Source organism: Phacochoerus africanus, chromosome 8, assembly GCF_016906955.1.
Source record: "Phacochoerus africanus isolate WHEZ1 chromosome 8, ROS_Pafr_v1, whole genome shotgun sequence".
NCBI lineage: Eukaryota > Metazoa > Chordata > Mammalia > Artiodactyla > Suidae > Phacochoerus > Phacochoerus africanus.
This window is the reverse complement of record NC_062551.1, coordinates 166,361,443-166,376,040: the sequence shown is the minus strand read 5'-3', so window position 1 is coordinate 166,376,040 and position 14,598 is coordinate 166,361,443. Positions and strand designations below refer to the sequence as shown.

Genomic DNA, 14,598 nt, shown 5'->3' with positions numbered 1-14,598 from the left:
ACACGCACACGCACACGCCGGAGAGAAGAGGGAAAGCCAGGAGAGAGAATAAAAAAAATTACTGCTTTTTAATATTCAAAAACAGTTTGCAAAATTTAATCAAAGCAGAGGAAAAGCTAACATTTTTACCACTTTGACATTTTTATTAGCGCTTTCATAAATTTTTAAAACATGAATGGAATTAGTTTACAACACAAAAAAACTGCCCTGAAAACATCTGGAAGAGACAAATAGGAAATAATAAAAAAAATAAATAAAAGCAAAATCCTCTGAGGAAAATTAGCATGTGAAAAAGGCCTCCGCTGCAGAGAGAGGAGGGGGGGCTTGGCCCACTCGGTGGCCCCAGCCGCCGGCTCCAGTGGCGTCCCTACCCCAGGTCTCCCGGCCCGTGCGGACCTTGCCAGCATCGCTAAAGCAAGGCCAACTGGCTCTCTCCAGGGGTGGCTGGACAAGCAACAGCGAAGCTGCCGACACCTGACAGCACCCCGGGAAACGGATGATGGGGGAGACAGGGGAAATGGCCCATCTCCCGGGTACTCCAAGGCAGCCAGCTGTCTCCCCACCAGACATACCTGCTCTGCGGGGCTCGTTTTCAGAGCATCTTTATCCAACACCTCACAGCAGGGCTGAAGACCAAATCATAGCAGCCACGCTTCATGACAGAGAAAGGCAAAGGTTCTGGTGGCATAGTGTCCCAGGCTGCCCTAAAGAGGGGGCAGGGATAGGAACGGCGGAAAGACTGCAAGACTGAGTCTGAGGCGGGATGGAGAAGGAGGCCCAGGCTCCTGCTTAAACTCAAATACCTCTCCCCCCAGAGCACCACACAGTAGGCCAGAGAAAGAGTTTTGTTCTGAAAAGCAAAACTGAGGCGCGCACACACACACACACACACACGAAAAACACACTGGTCCCCCTGAAAAATCAGATCCCCCAGATTTCCCAGTGCTGCCTCGAAGGTGGGGCTCATTTGAGTCAGGTGCATCGGACTCCCAAATTCCTGATACAGCCTCCCTCTGCCGCTAAGTAGAAGAAAACACTTTCCTTCCCAACAAAAAGGACCTCCGTAGCCTGGTGAGTTGGGCGGCCCCGGCGTCTAAGGACACAAACGCAGCCAGCTCCCCGCTAACAGCGTTAGCTGGGCCCACAATGAAATTTAACCTGGGCACAACCGTACTTTTCACTTAAACTTTTGCTTGGAGAGAAGCAGTGTTTGGAGACCTGCAGTTTGTCCTGCTAATAAAGACAAGTGTTGGGACCTTTAAGGATGCCATTCATCTCTGGCTTTTATTAAATTCAATTTTCTTAAGCCCATGATACATTATGAAATTAGGAGGTGACATTCCTCTGGAAACAAAAATATCTATCAAACATAAATAGGAAAAAACCCTCTATTACCAAGAATTTATGGCTTAAAGTTGATCTCTTTCCACTTCTTTACAAGCCCATGGTTTGTTTTAGATATGTGAAATGTTATTATAGATCTGGAATTTTATTAGTATTTATCATACAATAGTAAGCGCTTCAGCTCCCACTCTGACCAGCACCAAGTCAGCATCCCCAGGGGATACTCTTAAAACTTGGCCTTTGGGTTCCCCACTGCAGCTCCGTCTTTCCTGTCGCTGGTTTCCTCATCCCTGGGGAAATGGAGCCAGCCTAAATGCTCACAGTTTCACCCTCCCAGAGAGGGGGGACAAGACAGCCCCGGCCCCCCTAAAATGCCCTGGAGCCAGGACCCAGCAGACTGGACCTGTCCTAAACATGTCTCTAAAGCTGCTCGCCCATCAGCCAAGCCTTCTCTCCAAGCCCCAAAAGAAGGCCAGTCGCAGAAAACGACTTTGCAGGGGCCCTTCCTCAGCACTGCCGTCAGCTCCTGCAGCAATGACCTTGCACCCTGGCATATTCTTTTAAGCCACTGAGGATGCAAAAGAGGAACTTCTGAGAGAAGACCCTTTGGGGAGTCAGGACAGAAAGGATCTCATGGAGGTGCTTCTGACTTTCCCATACTGCCCAGCCAAGCCCAGAACCTCGAAACACTGGCCCCAAAAGCCCATTCACAGGAGACGAGCCTCAATCTGTAGCCAGCACACAGGGGGTACACCAAACACCTCAACAGCTTTCAGGTGACAATGATCAGAGAGGGAACCCCAAAGCCAAGGGTTGATTAATTCCAACCAAGAGCTTGGGAAGATGTGCCCTAAGTGCAAGCTGCTAGGGCCAGGTGCTCAGACCATGAAACTGTTATTCCTGCTCTTCCTCCTTTGCCCTTCCCCTGGGAAGGCTTTATTTTTAAGGAGCAATTGAGTGTCTGCTTGGGTAAAGGTAGCGCCATGAAGGAAAGAAGAACCAGTGCGTATTTACTAGCCCTCTTTCCCAGCCCTGATAATAATTTCACAATTCCTTACTTTTTTTTTGTCTTTTGTCTTTTGAGGGCCGCTCCCGCAGCACATGGAGGTTCCCAGGCTAGGGGTCGAATCAGAGCTGTAGCCGCCGGCCTACACCACAGCCACAGCAACGCGGGATCCCAGCCACGTCTGCGACCCACACCACAGCTCACGGCAACGCCGGATCCTTAACCCACTGAGCGAGGCCAGGGATCGAAGCCACAACCTCATGGTTCCTCGTCGGATTGTTTCTGCTGCGCCACGACAGGAACTCCCACAATTCCTTACTTTCTGCTCTGAGCATCTACTCTGCGCAGGACACGGGACGGACGGGTATTGGAGGGGATTCAGAGGTAAGGGGCAGTCTGCTTTGGAGAAGCACGAGAAGGAGCGCACATGTGAGCGAATAATGAACAAGGCACTACGGTAAATACCGTAAATACCGTGGCAGGGGTACACGCCCAGCGCCAGGATTTTCCTTAGATCTTTCATCTTCTGATCTCACCCTCTAATCCTGGAAGATGAGTCACCGCGTCACCATCATCGGGTCATACACCAATACCATTAAGCACCTACTATTTACCAGGCAGGGCTGGGTGTGGACACAGAAGCAAACACGACGAGATGTGGCTCCTCCCTCTGAGGTGCTCGGAGTCTGGGCGAGGGTAGAGAGGAGTGACCTCACACCCTCAGAGACGCACAAAAAACAGAATCATTTCATTCTTTCCACTTATTGTTTACTATGTGGCAGACACTCTGCTAAATAATAAACAGGAATGACCACGCTGAATCCACCTAACAACTGCTGGGACGGGAATCACCATTATCCCTAATTCACTGAAACCCTAAGGCCCAAAAGGTAGTCGTCACATGGTCAAGGTTACGCTGCTAGGCAGGGACAGAGCTGGGACCCCAAACAGGGAAAAGGAGACTTAAAGAGAGCAGGACTAACGGCTTTCAAAATCTGAAGGGTCAAGAAAGATCTGATTCTTTCATTCTGAACGGCTGTCTTTAAGGAGCCCAGTCTCCCATCTCCTAGGAGAGCAATGAACGTGGACCGTCCCAGCAGAAAGTCCTGCAGGACTGCTCCTGAAAAGCCTCCACTGCGGATGCAGTGACACAGATGGTGCTGAGCTCTGGGCGCGAGAGGTCGAGAACTATGAGCCTTCAAGTCTGCATCTCCAGCACCCAGACCTCACTCTCAGCTTTGGGTGAGTAAACACAAGGGGCTGATAAATGGCAAGATAGAAGCCAAGTGCATGGCTCTAACAGAAAATACTCTGTTTTCACAGAGCTCTCCCTAGGACCAGACAGTTGGAGGGATCTACCTAAAGTGACAAGAGGGTACGTTGGTAGAGCCAGGATTCAAAGGCAGACAAATATTGCTCCAAGCGGTCTCTCCTCCTCCCTCAACTGCTGCAAACCACCAACGTTCTGTTTGCCTGGGACCAAGAATTTGCTTAAATTGGGACAGCCGGTCACCCTACACCAGCCACAGCTACCTGCACTACTAGGCTGCCCAAGGGTAGAGCATCATAATCCCAAAAAGCTGGTCTACTGACGGTGGATGGGAACTGGCCTCAAGTTGACAGCCAAGGCCATAAGTCTAAAAACTTGGATTTTTTTGAAGCATCCATGGTTCCAGACCTATAGTATCTGCTCACTCAAAAAATAGTTTAAGGGGAGGGAAGACAGAACGATAAAAAGGAAGCACCAAACAAATATTTTTTTACCTTTTTAAATGAGCAGAGGTTTCAGCTGAAGCAGAGTTTTTTAAATACAGTTATTTTCTAATTGCTTAAGTAGGAACCCCAATGATTCTCGTGATAAACTGAGGACAAAACTACAACGGCATCTCAAACGAAATTTCACCCAGGATCAGTCGGTTACAAAACACAAAGGAAGAGGCTGCTTTCTGCGTATTCAAACTCCCTTAAAGTACCGTGTGTGCAGTGATAAGATCACAGTGGAAGATACTACAACAAAGGGCCTTTAAGCAGCAGCGCCCTGGGTTCGGGTCCGAGCGTCTGACAGTGTAGCATTCTTCCACGCTGGCTTCCCAAAGCACAGAGCCTTCTCAGACGGAGCTGACCTGTCTGCGGTCCTGTCTGAAACGAGCGGACCATTGCTCACGCGCCCCCCGGCCTCAGGAACCCAGGGCCTGGCTCTCCTTCCCTCCAGAGATGGTCACAACCAACCTGCCCCTTCTCTCAACCCACGGACGCAAAGTCCACACGGTGTGCACCCTGCACAGGAAGGTTTCATGAAACCCAAAAAGCAACCTCGTCATGTGATGGCAAAAACGTGGATTTTTTCCAAACCATGATTTTTGGATAAAAGTTTCCTGCAAAGGCAGGTCCTTTTCTCCAGGGGATCCAGGAGCTTCTTGGCCAAAGGAAGAGGGAAAGTTGAGAGGGAGAAGTGAGGGCTGCACGGAGAACATGGTTTGCTGAACAGTTTCTCCTTTGGAAAAGGGGGAAAAAAAGACATTTTATGCACAAGGAGCTTATTTCTTAAACAAACACTCGTGGTTTTGATTTACACCACAGCCTGCTCCTAAATAATTTATGGCGGGTTAAATTTATTGCCGAGCCCTGGCTGGCTGCAAATTCGAATTGCCAAATAATTAGATTTTAGGGCAAAGCTTATAAATTACCCGTCGATTTGTCCGGACTTGTTTGTCAGTTGCTTTGTGCTTCGGGTCATCTTTGGCATTTGGCTGTTTGGGTTTTAATTGCTGATTTACACTTTGACAGATGAGAGCTGATGCTCGAAGTTTCAGGACAAGGAAGGGTAAAAAATTGGAGCTTTAAAAGGCTGATTTTTCACCTACATGTCCCTCTTCACCCATTCCCACAGACCCCAAAGCAATTAAAACATAGAAAAGAGGCTGAAAATAGACACTGCTATTCTTTATTCGCAAGGGGGAGTGCATTATAATTTACTTTTACTGGAATCTGAATTTAAAATATATATACACACTCCCAGTCACTGAAGGAGACCGAAAGTCTTAGAAACGGCATCCTCACCCAGGAGTCTGTGTCCACCTCTACACACGAATGAGCCTCCGTTCAGACATTTTTAGATACTCAATTGTAAATAACTCCTGGCATCAGGGGCCTCTGTGAAGCTGACCCTTCAGGGCAGCAAACAACAAAACGGTTTCTCTGTAGCTACCTGTATACACATATTTGTCATGGAATTAATTTAAACAAATCTCAGGTTGTGTGCAGGAGAGGTTCCCCCAGAGGCAGCACTACAGGAAGGCATGCAAGTGGAAGGGCGCCAAGCCCAACTTAACCATTCTAGTGGGGGAAAAAAATCCCTTTGGATAGCGCTGTAGCTCTGTCTACATGTTGACAGAGGGCCTGCAGGCTTTCTTTATGCTCCCCAGAGAAGCAGGGCCTGCCTCCCAGCCACCTGCTGTATCCCAATAGCTTTCTAAGAGGCCGTGAGTCTAAATAATACTAGCAGTAATTCTACTAACAAGACCTGACACATACAGCTATGACATGCCAGGCACTGCTCTAAGCTCTTGCATTTTACCCTCCCAACAGTCCTGTAAGATTGGTACCACTATCAACCCCGTTCTGCCAATAAGGCAACTAAGGCATAAAGAGTACAGGGAACTTGCTCAAGGTAAGTCACATACTGCTAGCAGGTGGTGGAGACCAGGCTGAAATCCAGAGGGCCCAGTTCTGGAGCCTGTGCTCTGAGCCACTTTGCAATATTGCTTCTCACCAGAACAGACTCTGCCTCAATTCCCCTCACTTTGGAGATTGAGAGGCCACATTCTGGGACCAGCTCATCACCCAGCAGGGTGGGGAAAGAGATGGAACACATTCAGGACTGAAAGATAAATCAGAGGCTGGGTTTGACAAGGATCATTTTTCCAGTAAGTACAAATAAGTGAGGATTCACTAAGCGAGGCTGGGGGCAGAGGGTGGGGCGTGACAGGTGATGCAGACAGACCAGGCCCACTCAAGCAGACAGCAGGTTTGGATCAGGCACCTTGGAGAGAGGCCCAGAGGCTGGCTGAGCTTCAGGAAGCCCGCTCAGTAATCCCCAGCCCCAGGGGCTCCTGGTGTCTTCACAGCTCCCCTGTTCTCTTGCTGAATCTGACAGCCAGAAGCCAGGACAGGGAGTCAGTTGTGCTGGCATGACGGCAGATTTTCAAAATCACTGACCAGTAAGCAAGCAACACACAAACCGACATCCTGCCCACAGTGCCCTGCACACCCCTCTCACACACCGGCTCATCCGAACCGGCATCTTTGGAGGCAGGCGGGTATCACAGCCCTATTTTATAGACCTGGCTAAGGCAGCCAGTGCTTTAAAGCGTGGTCCCTTACAGGCAGCATTCCGTCACCCGGGAACTTATGAGAAATGCAAATTCCTGGCCTTTACCCCAGGCTTTCTGAGCCAGAAACCCTGAGGGTGGGACTAGCAATCTGTGGTTTAACAAGCCTTCCAGGTGATTCTGATACTCGCTGAAGATTGAGACTCACTGGTCTAGAGTAGAGCGGTGTTGCTCAGACTTCAAATCACCTGAAGATCTGGTCAAATTACAGACTCTAATTCGCGCTAGAAAGGGCCTGAGGGCCTGCATTTCGAACGCGCTCCCGCGCTCCCAGGGGACAGGGGTGCTGCTGGTTCTCAGAGCGCACTTTGAGTAGCAAAGGCGTAGCCTAGATCATCCGTGGGACGGTCCCTGGCACAGAGATGCTGACCAGGTGAGAACCGGAGCCCAAGGGTCTCAGCTCTTCTCTCAGAGCAAACCCTTACCTGGCCCACTTTCAAGCCCTCGGGTGAGCCCTTTAGAGCTGCCAAGCACCCCCGCCTCCTGCCATCAGACATTTCATTCTCCTGGCTGCCAAGATCCAGGGTGGGAGAAACTGGCATGTCACAGCCCAGAGCTTTGTAGAGCAAGCTGGCACATCTCTGTCAGGAAGCCAGCAGGAGGTCGTCTTGCCATGGCAACGCCTGCTCCCCTTAAGAACGCAGTCAAGACCCAGGGCATCAGCTACCTACCAAGCACTCATCCTCCTGTCTGCCCCAGAAAAACACCTTCCTCTGTACAAATGAACCCAGAGCAGGACTGGACACCTCTCCTAACCGCTCTCATGACAGACCTAAGGCAGGAGCTATCTTTCTGCCCCCGGTCCTGAGAAAGGCCTGACACTGGCCACAGACCTCGAACGGGATCACAGCAATTCCTACGCTATCCGGAGGCCCCAAGCTGGAGACGCCTCACCACGACCTCGCCATCTCCACTTTGGACATCGCACTCTCACGCCACGGCCCTCGGTCTGCACTGCGCTTTTAGAGCGAGATTCCGAGCCTTTCAGCCAGTTACCATCCTAGCTACCCAACCATCACCACCTACTTCTCCAAAGCCAGTGGTCTACAGTTCCTCAAACAGATCCTGGAGGAGCAACTACCTCCAGCGCCACTAAGGCGCTCACCTGTGTCAGGTCTCCCTGCCTCCGTTTACACCAGCCAGGGGTCCCTTCATTCCGCTCCTTGCCAAGTCTTAGCACCACAGACTACCAGAGCCCGTGAGTATCCAAAAGAGCTACGAGCTACTTAAGAGCATGGTTCTCAAGCTTGCTTCTTTCCCGGCACATCTAAGGGCTACAGTACAGACCTCCTCTCCGTCCCCACCGTCCCCCCTCAGTCCGATCCACAAACCCACTTTCAAGTCATGCCTCCTAACAATTTCCCTATGTCCACACTGAAGCCGTGGCACAGCTTCCCCTCCACTCCCAGGGGCTCTGGCTTCCAGCATCTACTTCTGACTCCTCGCCGCCACTCAACAGCACCTTCTCATCTCCTTCTCTGGCTCGCCAGTTTCAGGCCCCCCACCCCCCCCCACCTTGCGATGGACTCTGCACTTCCCGTCCTTTCAGCAACATCAGCATCTCCCAGGGAGAGCCCCTGGCAGGGTTTAGCCTTCAGACGAGTCCTCGGCCAGAAGGAGACGCCGACCAAGCACTGGAACGGGAGCGGAGCTCACGCAACAGAAGTGTGCCGCCACAGCCCAAGATCGCCCACTGCCAGCTACACACAGGGGCAACTCTACTTCAGGCTAAGAGCTTCCTTGATGCCTGACTCTCTCTCCGGAGTCTACCTCCCCCTGACTCCGCCAGCACCTAACCAGGCCTTGCTCATGGCAGCACTCAACACACACAAACCCTTCTCTGCCTGTCCCGGGCTGCTCGCCCGTCTGCTGCAGACCTGCCAGCCAGGGGGCGCGTGTCAATCTGGGAACGCTCTTGTTTCAGGCTTTTAGGCAGTGACTCAATTTTCACAGCTAAAGTTCAAAACTCATCACGTAAATGTATGACTGCGGAGGCTTTTTAAGTATTGTGAACACCCAGGATAAGAGAATAAAAAATAATCATTCCAATGGCATCTTAATCAAAATGATGCAGGATCCTTTTTCCCATTAAGACACGAAGACGGAGGAAGCATCTCCTCAAATCAGTTTCCTCATGTCAGGCGACCGAGGTCAGTCTACAAAGGAAGAAATGGGACCCTCAGAGGGGAGAAAAAACAAGACAGCCGGGGGTGGTGGTGTGGGGGGGAGACGTGAAGCCCATGGACTTACCCTCAACACCCCCCTCCCCACTTGCCAGCATACTGGCTTTCTCTCTGTGGCTGCAGACCTGCTGCTGCTGCTCAAGGGACAGCTCCCCCCCCCCGCCCCCACTCCCTCCAGTCTCCCCAGCTGGAGCATCTCTTCTTGGCCAGGCCCTCCTGCCCCTTCATCAATGCTTCCCTCCTCCCATCTCTGTGCGTTAGTCAGCGGCCATTCATCTGCTTGAAGGGCATGAGTCTCCCCGGTCTAGGGAAGGAGGTGCTCCCAGGGGATGCCCAGCAGACCCAGATCCAGGCTGCCAGCACTCTGGGTGGGTGGGGTGGGGTGGGGGGAGGTGTCAGCTCACTCCCCAGCCCCTGCCTCTCCCTAGCGGCCTGGCAGCGCAGCCCAGCCCAGCCCAGCCCAGCCCAGCGCTCCCTCCCTTCAGTGGCAGCTGAGGGATCAGATGGCTCCCCCAACCCACAAGGCCTCAGGGCCTCAGCTCCTCTTCCTACCCGGACCCTCACCCTTTCGGCCCACGTTTTACTGGCGAAAGTTCTCTTAGATCTCTCGCCGCCTTCATACTCTCACCTGCAGCATCCCATTAACACGTTCTACTAGAACACGGCAAACGGCATAGCACCGATACCAAGGAGCCCGACGAGCTCATGGCTGAAACACTGTGCTCCCCCCACCTCACTGTCAACATTCCCCCAAACGAGCCTGCCATCCAGGTCAGTCTCAGCCCCCGGTCGGCTGGCTCTGGCTCACTCTGTGGCCGCCTTCCTTCTTCCCGGCCACAGTGCTTCCGAGAGGCCTCCCTCCACTTGGACCTCTCGGCCTCCAGACTTTCCCTTAACGTGAAGCCTATGCGACCACACCCCCACACCCCCCCCCCCACACACACACGGCAAGCAGGGCTGCCGGGCCCCTCCGCCAAGCACCCACTGTCCTGAGGCCTTCCCCAGGCGGTGGCAGCTACCACGCCGCTTCATGGGGTGACACAGACACCCTCCCTCCGACGGGGCGCCCCTTGAGGGCAGGGGGCCTTCCTGGCCTTTACGTGCCATCATCTAACACAGAGCTTGAAACTGTTATCCAAAGAGTAAAAAGAGGGGGCTTTTGTTTGACTTTGGGGGGGTTGGGGGGCAGCACCTGCAGCATGCAGAAGCTCTCAGGCCAGGGACTGAACCTGCGCCACAGCAGTGACAGCGCTGGATCCTTAAGCCACTGAGCCACCAGGGAACTCCAAAAGAAGTCTTTCTGTTGCCTCTAAGGTAGTTACCATCGGGCCCTCCCCATTCCCTTTACCGACCTGCTTGGTTTTGTCGTGTCCATCAAAAACCCGGAAAGGCAGCTCAGTGTCTCTGTTAGTTTACAGTCCCTGATTTCATGCGCCATTTATCAATGGCCCTATTCTTCAGAGCTCTTCTCCACCACCAGCCTTAGCCTAGTGTCTAAAAAAATCTGCATTCCAACAGCTGTCTCTGCTCTGGAGGGGCCACCAGGATAAGAAGAACCTGGGTGGGGGGGGGGGAATGTCTCCCGATCTGCACGAAATTACATGGTGATTTTGTTACCAGTGACCCAACACTCCCCAAGGAAAGTTCCTGGTGCCACCCCCAGGCAACCCCACAGCCTAACCCCCGCTGTGGCAGCTTAAAGGTATAAGCCCTGGGGAAGGTAGAGAAGCAGTCCGAATAGAGCAAATAAACTCCCTTCGATCGTACCTCTGCTCTGCCGAACACACAAGGCAGCACCACTGTGCATCAGTGCTCCCCTCCCCGAGATGTATATTTTACTTTTTACGTTGCTATGTCTGCTCCAAACGAGAAGGGCCCTGCGGCTTTCACATGAAGTTACAACAGGGCCAAGCCCTGGACACAGCAAATGCTTGTTCCCATACGGGGAGCACTGGCGAGGAGCCACAGTGAGAGCCGGAGCCGGGGGAGGCCCATCCCTATGAGGGGACCACCAGGAAAGCCAGACGGCAACCTGCCGAGGCGGCTGGGCAGGGGGAGGGAAGCACCGCATTTATGGAGGCAGCAACCAAAAGGACAAAAGGGCCTAGTGGGCTGGCCCTTTCCCACCCATCACTGGCCACCAATAGAGGAATTCATTTATGGTGACTCTGGAGGAAGAGATGTATTAAAGCAGAGATATAACTGAAAAGAAAGGCAATAATTGGTCTGACGGGCAGGGGAAAAATTATTCCAGGAGTCGAGAGCCTATGCAAGAACACTTAGAGCTCACACGGTCGTCCTAACTCAGCCCCTCAAGCATTCTTTGCTCTGCTTATGGTGTTAACTTTAACGTCTTCACATATTACACCATCCGCACCAACACAAAATACTACACACGCCACACGAGGCTGAGTTATAGTTGCTGTGGGAAGCATAACTTTGAATTTCCTGATTTTGGTGCATTTAATCTCAGCCATAATGTTACATTAACGTCGGTTTTGCATTTCATTTCCCAGTTTAGAAGAATAGCGTCAGCGCCTTTCGCCTGTCTGTGCAGCAAAAGGGGCGGGCAAATGGACCAACAACTGGGCCCTCCTGCTAAAACGCCGGCCCAACCCCTCCCGCCTGGAGGAACCCAGACCAGGCCAAGGGAACGGGGAGGCAAGGGTAGGTTCTTTTCCTAGGGAAGGGCCTTTCCATGCATTCGGAGAGGGCAGGAACCAAGGGCAGGGACGGAAAGAGGCTGAATCCGGTACACGAGCAATGTGAGTGCGTGGGGGTGGGAGTGGGGGTCGGCGGGGGGGGGGGGGCTCCTGCCTCTCGGCCTTGAATGGGCTCTTAACCAATCTCCTGTCAAGTTTTCCGAAACGTCTCTCTCACAAAAGACTGATAATGAGGAGCCGGCTTCAAGTCAAACTGAAACCCTCCAAATGCCTCTTTTCCACATTATTCCTTCTGCCACCGTCAGCCCTCCCTACCACCGATACCCCACCCTCCCAAAAATAACCCAGCATCTGGACAATTTTCTACAAAAAAGAAACTCCTTCACTCATAGTTTTAACTCAAAATGCAGATGGAGTCTCTTCAAGGTTTCCCTAAAAAAAAAAAAAAAAATGCCCTGTGGACAAAGCCCAAACACCGGAAAACCTCACCCCCAAAGGTCACTTTTCTCCCAGGTTACAGGCACCTGAATACAGATGAGAAGGAAACCTGTCAGCGGCGGCGGCTGCAGAGCAGCGAGAGGGAAACTCAGCCCAGGAGCCCGACAGCCGCCGGGGGCCTCAGGGAGGGAGGGAGGCGGCCCCTCCCTGGCCGTTGGGACAGCTGAGGTGACGTCCTCCTCCTCCTCCGGCGCTGTGGCCTGTACCTCATTTTCCTCACTTACATTTGCTTTGGTCTTTTCTGAACACGGAGGTGGTGAGAGAACTTGCCCCCAGGTTAAAGCTGCACCATTAAAGTTCCCACCAAAGCTTTCAGGCTGCTCCCTGGGCTGCGGGGTCACAGGCACCGTCATTCGATGCGCATGCACACCAAAACGAGCCACACGGACTCCTGCTGGCGAGGACAAAGGGGCCACGATGCTCCGAACGGATAAAAACCGACCTCCGCGTCAGGAACAACTCCTAAGGCGAGAAAGGCATTGCCTGCCTCCAATTTTCAGGCTCTAAAACATGGCAAGCCACCCGAGTTAATCTTTAAGTGAAAAAATATTTTTCAGATGAAAAACAGTCTCCTATTCAACGAAGACCTATCATATTAATCTCAATCAAAACACGTAAACCAAAGTGAGTGCAAAAACCAGAGAGTGAAAGTCTGTTGCTGGAAACCAGACACTCCAGTTTCACCAAAGCTGAACAAAGTACAAAAATAAACGGCAAAAACGATGAGGAATGCAAGAAACCAGGTGCCCCACCACGTCTGTAACCAGCACGGCCACACTCAAGGACATCAGCGCCCGCCACCTGCCTTTCCGTGGCGGCCTTCCTTCCGCACAGCCCCGACGAGCTGACTCAGACTTCTGAAGACCAGACGCAGCTGGGGAGACGAACCCCACGCCACGCCTCCCGACGAGCCCGGACCCCAAACTTGTTCCCGCCTCCTGCACAAGTGAGGGGCGTGACCCCCGCCCGTAAGAAGCGGGCGTGCACTCTGCAGAGGCCTCAAGTGTTCAACACTCGGGAGCCAGGCAGGAGAGGAGCTGGGGTGGGTCACGGCCCCAACGCCTCCCCGGGAGGCACGCAGACCTTGCCCAGAAAGCCCCGCTGTCGAGGGGACACGCGCCAGGCCGCGCGGAGAGAGCGGGAGGGCTCATCTCACCTGACACCATCGTCTGGTCCTTTTACTGTCTCTTCTAAACGTCCGTTCTACTCCCGAATCTCAGCTCTCTCCTGCTTCCACTTAAGTTCATTTACTTTTCGTCCTTATTAATAAAATGAAGAGCAAGTGTTACGACCACATGCCTGAGAACAACTACGTCTGTCGGGACAAGAAATCAGTCACTAAAATTCAATGTCTTTTCTCTCTGAGTTTTATTTGTGTGCCTCTAATGGGTTTTGCTCCTCTTATCATGAGCGTTTCCAGTTCCTCCACTGCCCTTGTTGACCAACAGACCTAAACAGCAGCGAGGCTATAACAAGACCCTGACCTGTGATGCCCTCAGTGGAAGGACAATGTCCTATCTGGGCTGACAACTTCTCCAATCCATCCTCCAACCTTTCCTGTCAGGACCCTGTTACCTGCAAACTTTCAGGAAGATCTTTAAAAACAAAAAGGAGGGTGTGGGGCGGGGGCTCAATCTTGCCGGTAACACCGTTTCAAGTCACTTCTGAGCTGCCCATCCCTTTCTGGAGAATGGTCCCGTGGGCAGTTCAGCCACAGAGCTGACTGGCCCCAAACTCACCCTCCTACCTGTTGCTCGCAGCATTGTCGAGGCTTAATGGAGTAGAGATGCATTACATTTATCACCTGCCCTAGATCCACTCAAATCCATCACTATGTCACAGCAAGAAGTTAGATTGATCTGACAGGATCTGCTCTTCTTCACAAACCCATGTAAGTTATTACTCAGTACCCCATGCTCTTCTAGCTGTTTGCTGATTGATTATCTGACGATCAGGTCAAGTATCTTCTCCGGAATCACAGTAAACTAACGGGTCTATAATTTCCAAGATCATTCGTATTCGCCTTTTAAAGATAAGCCAGACAGCAAATGCTTCTTCCTGAGTTCTCTAAAGCAACAGCTAATGCTTTGCTAATAATGAACCAGGGCAGCCAATTCCTTAAGTGCCCTTGGAATCACATCATCAGGGTTCATTGATTCTGGAGACAATCTTTAATCAGGCTCAGATCCTGGTAGACAGCAGGAAGCCCAACCTCAGCCCAGGTCTGGAAGGCCTCGGTGCCTAAGTCTGGGGAGGAAGTTGGTGATACGCGTGATTTAAAACCATACTGCGTTAAGTCTTCAGCACTGCAATAAATAAATTAAAAGAACAAAAAATAAAAAGAACAATGCCCTTGAAAGGCAGATGAAATGTGATACTGACAGACCAAATTGAGACATGAATCAAGCTTCACCTTCAGCGATATTGGCAGGACCCTCTGTAGGACAAGAGAACAGAGCTGCATAATTATCAGAGCTTATAATCGAACTGAAAAATTCAGAAACAAACATATG

The 14,598-nt window shown here is 51.8% G+C and overlaps 1 protein-coding gene across 20 annotated transcripts in view; it reads right to left on the bottom strand.

The window, feature by feature from the left end:
- ERI3 (ERI1 exoribonuclease family member 3) overlaps positions 1–14,598 on the bottom strand; it is a 124,876-nt gene that overhangs the window by 93,621 nt on the left and 16,657 nt on the right. The gene's annotated exons all lie outside the window — the stretch shown is intronic.